The following is an 8,970-nucleotide window of genomic DNA, read 5'->3' on the forward strand; positions in this document are numbered from 1 at the left end:
AAACAGACATTTTACCAGGAAAAACACACAGACACATACATACCCATGGCCTGTAAACTCAGAAAGAAATGTTCAAAATCTCTAATCATATTAGAAATACAGCTAGAGAATATTTTTTGATTACCAAATTGACAAAGATTAAAAGGTGATAAAAGCCAGTATTGGTGAATGTGGGGAGAAACTGGCATTTTCAAGCACTGTTGCTGAGAATATAAATCAGAACGACCTTTGTGAAGGACAAATTTGGCTGTTAAAATGAGCTTCCCTTCTGACACAGCAACTCTAAACCCAGGAATTTGTCCCAAGGAAATAATTAACTGCATGAACAAAGATGTAAGAATTTCAGGAATTTTATTCCAGAATATGCTTGTAATAGTTTTTAAAAAAAAAAAAGGAAACAATCTAAATATCAGATTGAAGTATGAAACATCTAACAAATTTTGTGTATCCAATTTAACATTTAGCTGTCCAAAACCTCTAGCCACACAAAAATAATTCATTGCTTAGCTTTATAAAAAGCAAGCTATAAGACAAGATGAGTGAAATCTATGGAGAAAAAAATATTGGAAGGAAACACACCAAAATATTGACAATGGAGAGTTACTGAGCAATAGGTTTGTGATGTTTATTTTCTTCTTGTTGCTTATTTGCATCTTCTACATGTTCCACAGTGGCCATTACATTCTTTGCATCTGCTTATTTGCATCTTCTACACTGTTCCACAGTGGCCATTACATTCTTTTTTTTACATTTTTTAATTAGGCTATCATTGATATACACTCTTATGAAAGTTTCACATGAGCAACATTGTGGTTACTATATTCACCTGTATTATCAAGTCCTTCCCCACACATCCTATTGCAGTCACTGTCCATCAGCATAGTAAGATGCTACAGAGTCCCTGCTTGTCTTCTCTATGCTACATTGTCTTCCCCATGACCCCCCCACACCATGTATGCCAATCATAATGCCCTCAATCCCCTTCTCCCTCCCTCCCCCGCTGCCCTCCCCCCACCTTTCCCTTTGGTAACCGCTAGTCACTTCTTGGAGTCTGTGAGTCTGCTGCTATTTTGTTCCTTCAGTTTTGCTTTGTTGTTAATACTCCATAAATGAGTGAAATCATTTGGTACTTGTCTTTCTCTGCCTGGCTTATTTCACTGAGCATAATACCCTCTAGCTCCATCCATGTTGTTGCAAGTGGTAGGATTTGTTTTCTTCTTATGGTTGAATAATAATCCATTGTGTTTATGTACCACATCTTGTTTATCCATTCATCTACTGATAGACATTTATGTTGTTTCCATATCTTGGCTATTGTAAATAGTGCTGCGATAAACATAGGGGTGCATATGTCTTTTTTAATCTGGGTCTTGTTTTCTTTGGGTAAATTCCTAGGAGTGAAATTCCTGGTTCAAATGGTATTTCTGTTTTGAGTTTTGGAGGAACCTCCATATTGCTTTCCACAATGGTTGAACTAGCTTACATTCCCACCAGCAGTGTAGGGGGTTCCCCTTTCTCCACATCCTTGCCAGCATTTGTTGTTCCTAGTCTTTTTGATGTTGGCCATCCTAACTGGTGTGAGGTGATATCTCACTGTGATTTTAATTTGCATTTCCCTGATAATTAGTGATGTGGAGCATCTTCTCATGTGCCTTTTGGCCACCTGAATTTCTTCTTTGGAGAAGTGTCTATTCATATCCTCTACCCATTTCTTACTAGGCTTATTTGCCTTTTGGGTGTTGAGGCATGTGAGTTTTTTATATATTCTGGATGCTAACCCTTTTTCGGATACATCATTTACAAATATATTCTCCCATACTGTAGGGTGCCTTTTTGTTCTACCGATGGTGTCCTTTGCTGTACAGAAGCTTTTTAGTTTGGTTTAGTCCCATTTGTTCATTTTTGCTTTTGTTTCCCTTGCCCGAGGAGATGTGTTAAGGAAAAAGTTGCTCCTGTTTATAGTCAAGAGATTTTTGCCTATGTTTTCTTCTAAGAGTTTTTTGGTTCCATGACTTAAATTCAGGTCTTTGATCCATTTTGAGTTTACTTTTGTGTATGGAGTTAGACAATAATCCAGTTTCATTCTCTTGCATGTACCTGTCCAGTTTTGCCAGCACCAGTTGTTGAAGAGGCTGTCATTTCCCCATTGTATATCCATGGCTCCTTTATTGTATTTTAATAGACCATATATGCTTGGGTTTATATCTGGGCTCTCTATTCTGTTCCATTGGTCTATGGGTCTGTTCTTGTATCAGTACCAAATTGTCTTCATTACTGTGGCTTTGTAGTAGAGCTTGAAGTTGGGGAGCATAATCCCCCCAGCTTTATTCTTCCTTCTCAGGATTGCTTTGGCTATTCAGAGTCTTTTGTGGTTCCAGGCTATTACATTTTTAATTTTAAAAGAATAAAGTTATTTATGGTACTAATAATTATTCTTACTCTGTCTGCCAAAGGTGAGACTGAGGATCAAATGGGAGATGCTAAAGGAACAGGGCCACATAGTGAATAATTATTCCACTGTCCTTCTTGAGGCCCCTGCACTGGGTCAGGGTTGATCATTCCCTTCTCAAAATCCCCATTCACTTGTTTGTTTCTCTGTCCCAGTGCTGACCATCTGCTGCCTTCTCTTATGCTATTTACATACTTATCTCTTCTCGTGGCTTAGAGGTCACTGATGCAGGGACCACCTGCCTTGCCATCATTACCCAGTCACGGCTAGTCCTAGAATTGCTACCCAGTGAATGCCTGTTGAATTAACTAAATGGTCATCAGCTAGAGTTAGAGTGCACTGGATTCACCACCCTGCCGCTGACATTTTCTGGAGGAGCCAGTTGCCCCATCTGGGCCAGGCCCAGCAAAGGCCCATGTACAGCCCCTGCTCTTAGCACCATTCATCCTGGATTCCTGGAGGGCTGCCCACTGCTTGCTGGTCCAGTGAAACCTTACCTCCAGTCCTCCTCTGTGGGCAGTGGGTATACAAGGCCTTCCCAGATACGATATTCTTGGACCCTTGTAACAACCCAGCAGGGAGGTTAAAGACTACCAGCCCCATTTTACAAATAAGGAAGCAGAGGTTCTTAGAACTAGAACAAGTTGTCCACAGGACTATGTAGAATAGATGCTTGTGCCCACAGACTCGTGTCCAGGGCTCTGACCCCATGCTCAGAGCGTGCTCCACAGTTCAGAACAGCAGAAACCTGGACCCACATGGACATGTGCTAAGCCTTCTGGCAGTGGTGGATTTGAATCCCAGTGCTACCCCACACTCGCTGTATAGCCTTGCAAGTCACTTCCCCTCTCAGAGTCTCAGTTTTCTCATCTGTGAAGTGGTCCAAATAATCTCTGCCTCAGGGGGCTGTTGCTAGTTGCATGAGAGGCAGAAGGTACTCACACAGGATCTAGCTTGGTGTGTTCACGCCCCTGCCCTGGTGCAGGGACCCTTGGACAAAGTGCTGCCTCCTGCAGACATTGCTGCCCATCTGGGGCTTCTTCTGTGCTCCTCCACAAAACTGGCCCTGCCTTCAGTGTGCCCTGAGTTCAACATCAGGCTGATGGCAGACAAGCCTCCCCAACCCCACGCGAAAAAGGGTTCCAGATTCCTTCTACAGCTTCTTTACTGGGCAGAGAGGAAGGATGACAGTAATGAGAATAAGAGAAGGAGACTGACAGAATGTAGCCCTACCACTGATTGCTGTGGGTGTATCACTTCTATAGTGGACGCATAATGCCTCTCCCCTCAAACATCAGGTCCTAACCCCTGGATTAGACCGTAAATCTTGCCCTACATGGCAAAACTGACTTTGTAGCCAGTCAGCAGCCAGGTCAGGGCTACAACTTAGGCCTTCAAGCTCCTCACACACACACACCCCACATGCACACACACTCACTCTCAACACCATACACACGCTCACACACACTCTCACACACACCCCATATGCACACACACTCTCACACCATATACACGCTCACACTCCCCCCCACATGCACACACACTCACTCTCACACCACACACTCGCTCACACACTCTCACACCATACATATGCTCACACACACTCTCACACACCCCCAATGCACACACACTCACTCTCACACCATACACATGCTCACACACACTCACACACACACCCCACATGCACACACACTCTCACACCATATACACGCTCACACACCCCCACATGCACACACACTCTCACACCATACACATGCTCACACACACTCTCACACCCCCCCACATGCACACACACTCACTCTCACACCACACACTCGCTCACACACTCTCTATTAGATTCTTAGTACTTCTGGATTTGTCATCTTTCATTCCCAAGGAGTCAATGGTTGTGTTAGTCTCCCACAGCTGCTGTAACAAATTACCACAAACTGGGTGGCTTAAAGCAGCAGACATTCACTCTCTCATGGTTCTGGGTCCTGCAAGTCCTGAATCAAGGCGTCAGGCTCCTGCTCTCCCTGCGAAGGCTCTAGGGAAGAATCCTCTCTTGCCTCTCTGGCTTCTGGCGGCTCCAGGCAGTCCCTGGCTTGTAGATGCGTCACCCCCATCTCTTTCTTTGTCATCACATCCTTCTCCCTGTGTGTCTCTTTGTGTCTTTCTCTTCTTATAAAGACAATAGACATTGAATTAAGGCCCACTAGTATGGCACCATCCTAATTTGGTTACATCTGCCAAGACCCTATATCACATTCACAGGTTCCGAGTAGAAAGGAATTTTAGAGGGACACTAGTTAACCCAGTACAACCACCTATTTGGGCTCTTTATCCAAACAAGTGAATATCAGGGACTTGCAAGCCCAGCAATTGCCAAATTACTAAATATCTGGAGCATTTTCTTTTTACCTCTTTCTGCTTTGTATGGTCGTAACACACGGCCCGTCCTGCCCTTTCTAGACTGTGGTTTCCTTAAGGGCAAAAAGCAAGTTCCTGGCCCAATCACAGAGCCCTGGCACAAAGGAAGAACTTGGGAACAATTGCTGAACAAATGAATGAAATTTGGAACACAGCCCAAAAAATGTAATTTCCAGGAATGAAACAGCAGCCGCTTCTCAACCACTCTTAGCTTGCTAGTTTCACTGCGGGCAGTTGACTTGCTGTGAGTCCCGCAGTTTCCAGGCGCTCTCCTGCGGGAGTCAGGAACCAGACTGGCATCTGGCAACCGGCCAGCAGGGGGCAGGGTGGTCTTACAGATGGAGCCCCAGAGGGTTGTGCTTGGCTCTACTCACACCCAGCAAGCATTTCTGACTGCAAGTACTCAGAGAACATCTCTAATCCAGCTCCTCTTAGTACAAATGGAGAAACTGAGGCCCAGACAGAAAGCGGATGTTGCCCAAATTCACACAGAGAGTTGGGATCCAGAACTCCAGGCTCCACTCCCTAGGCCAGTTCTGATGCTGTCAGTCTCCCCAGCTCCAACCCTTAACAAAGAGTAAGTTTATTGATTCAACACGGAATTTTTAAAGGGGCCATTCCCGATTTAATTCTGTGTAAACAATGCAGACTCCCTTGGACCTGGTGTTGCCACTTCTAGAAATGTACCCCGGATGTGCACAGGGATGTTCACTGTGGTGGTGTTTACAAGAGAGGAAAACTGAAAACAACATAAACCTCAACAGTAGGGGTCTGGTTTAATAAATAATGACATCTCTTTTATGGAATATTGTTTAAAATAACTATTAAAAGTAAATTTTAGAATATTTATAAAGAAAATGTTCATGATAGAAAATGGGGGAAATAATACATATAGTATTGTATATGTATTGTTATTAAAGTCTAAGGACATCGTATTTATATATATATATAACCACACAAAGATGGTCCCTGCCTGCCTTGTGTCCCACAATTTAGGATGCTCTGCATTTCATAAACAAACACACAAAAACAGTAATTACAGAAGACGGGGCATTTCTGTTACTTGGAATCTTGTGCTCAGTGCTGCATAGCATAACCCGAAACATCAGCTTGTGACTAACATCACTCAAGCCCCAGGATACATGTCTCTATCTCTTGCTCTCTGTCTTTGAAACAAAAAAGGACAGAATCTCAGTGCCACAGCGCTGTGTGGACTCAGTGCTGCTGACATCCAAGACACACACTGCTTCAGAGTGCAGGAAGATTAGAGTAGTGGAGATGCTTAAGAGAAAAGACAAATTAATTTGTCAAATACTTCCTCTTAGATAGCATGAAATGCAATCTTTTCTTGCATAACAAAGTATTGTCTCCCAGTAGTGCCAAGTGTCCATTTCTTTCCTTTTCTTCTTGTTCTAATTCATGGTTCCAGAGGTGGCTCACTAATTAGCACGAGATTTGCAACAGCTGTACATAACAGCTGAGGAATATTTTGCAACAGCAATTCATTTGACTCTTAAATTTGTATGTATGTAGATCTAGACAAAATATGCATGTGGCAAGACACCAGTTCTTTACACTGAGAATTGGCTATACCTTGGTCATCAAAATGGCATAGTTCTTCTATTTTTAATATTTACTTCAATCAAATGTTTAAAAAGATTAACAATGACTTCTTCATGAACATATCTCCCCAGGCAAGGGAAACAAAAGCAAAAATGAACAAGTGGGACTATATCAAGCTGAAAAGCTTCTGTACAGCAAAGGACACCATCAATAGAACAAAAAGGCATCCTACAGTATGGGAGAATATATTCATAAATGACAGATCTGATAAAGGGTTGACAACCAAAATATATAAAGAGCTCACACACCTCAACAAAGAGAAAGCAAATGATCCAATTAAAAAATGGGCAGAGGAGCTGAACAGACAGTTCTCCAAAGAAGAAATTCAGATGGCCAATAGACACATGAAAAGATGCTCCACATCGCTTGTCATCAGAGAAATGCAAATTAAAACCACAATGAGATATCACCTCACACCAGTAAGGATCGCCACCATCCAAAAGACAAACAACAACAAATGTTGGCGAGGTTGTGGAGAAAGGGGAACCCTTCTACACTGCTGGTGGGAATGTAAATTAGTTCAACCATTGTGGAAAGCAGTATGGAGGTTCCCCAAAAAGCTCAAAATAGAAATACCATTTGACCCAGGAATTCCACTTCTAGGAATTTACCCTAAGAATGCAGCAGCCCAGTTTCAAAAAGACATATGCACCCCTATATTTATCACAGCACTATTTACAATAGCCAAGAAATGGAAGCAACCTAAGTGTCCACCAGTAGATGAATGGATAAAGAAGATGTGGTACATATACACAATGCAATATTATTCAGCCATAAGAAGAAAACAAATCCTACCATTTGCAACAACATGGATGGAGCTAGAGGGTATTATGCTCAGTGAAATAAGCCAGGCAGAGAAAGACAAGTACCAGACAATTTCACTCATATGTGGAGTATAAGAACAAAGGAAAACTGAAGGACCAAAACAGCGGCAGACTCACAGAACCCAAGAATGGACTAACAGTTACCAAAGGGAAAGGGACTGGGGAGGATGGGTGGGAAGGGAAGAATAAGGGGGGTGGGGGGAAGAAAGGGGGCATTATGATTAACATATATAATGTGGGGTGGGTCACGGGGAGGGATATGCAACACAGAGAAGACAAATAGTGACTCTACAGCATCTTACTATGCTGATGGACAGTGACTGTAATGGGGTTTGTGGGGGTGACTTGGTGATGGGGGGAGTCTAGTAAACATAATGTTCCTCATGTAACTGTAGATTAATGATACCAAAATTTAAAAAAATAACTAACTAAATAAAATAAAGATTAATAATTTCAGCCTCACTGAAATAATTTTTATTTGAATTTTTGATATTTACTCATTGCAATTTGTATTTTGCCTCTTCATCTTAATAGTTTTGAATAATTTAGAAGAAAAATAACTTTTTCAGAAAAATGATTTAAATGTTAAATAATTAAACATGTGGTGTGTGAAACTCCAACAGAACTCCTGTCCCGGGCCCTTCAAATGTAGAGACTGAGCTTGTGTTCAGAAAAATCCTGATAGAAAATACACCAGAATTTTAAAGAAAGACAACTCTAGACTGAGGGGTTCCCATTTTATATATATAAACAGTGAAGTGTCTGCTTTCAAGTGCTGCCTCTTGTTGGTCAGCTCTCCAGCGCTCCCTCCGCCTGGAATGACTTTCCACCCTCAACCAGGCGCTGGGGCAGATTTCCAATTTTGTTCCCCTGATCCCACAGGCACCCCAGACCTCCAGCAGGAGGAACCCCAAGGGTGGCTCCACCTTCAGCCCACACTGAACACTTTCCCTCTCTGTGGGGACTGGTGTCAGTTAATGAGATACATAAAGCTGCCCCTGTCTGCCCGGCCACACTCCTGGCAAACAGCATTCCTAGCCTGGGGTACCCCCAAAAAGCACTATGTCTGGACACTAGGTGGAAACCGGGCCCCCACCCCCACCCTGAGTCCGCTGAGTGCACCTCCCTCACGGCAGGGCTGAGGCACCCCACAACCTGACCTCCCAGGAGCCTCCTCTGGAAGATGATCAAGCACATGGAGGGGTGGGAGAGGTGCCATTGGTTCTAGGGGTCAGTTCTTCAGCCCAGCAGATGGAATTTTCCCATAAAGGGAACTGACAGTGAAGGAAACAGAGTAGAGAAGGCAGGATGTTCTCACCAGTTCCCATCCAGTCCCAGTGGGTCTCTGACAATTGCAGCTTCCCAACAACCCCCTCCCCCAAGCACCTTGGACATCCTCCCATCAGGCAGTGAGTAAGGGCTGGGTTCCCCTGTGGGGGCCCCAAACTGGGAGGAGGTGCTTGCTGAAACTGAGGGAGGAGACTGCCACCCTGTAACCTACAGGGCCCCTGAAGGGCTGGGGACCTTGCTGAATCAGAGCTGAATCAACCCCTCCCTCTACACACGAGACTCAGATTTCCACCGAGGGTGGCTCTCTAGGTCACAAAGCAGTCATGTCCCAACAGGAATCCAAGAATTTTCTCTTGAGGCACACCACACAGCCTG

This window comes from Manis javanica, chromosome 2 (genome assembly GCF_040802235.1).
Source record: "Manis javanica isolate MJ-LG chromosome 2, MJ_LKY, whole genome shotgun sequence".
Classification (NCBI taxonomy): domain Eukaryota; kingdom Metazoa; phylum Chordata; class Mammalia; order Pholidota; family Manidae; genus Manis; species Manis javanica.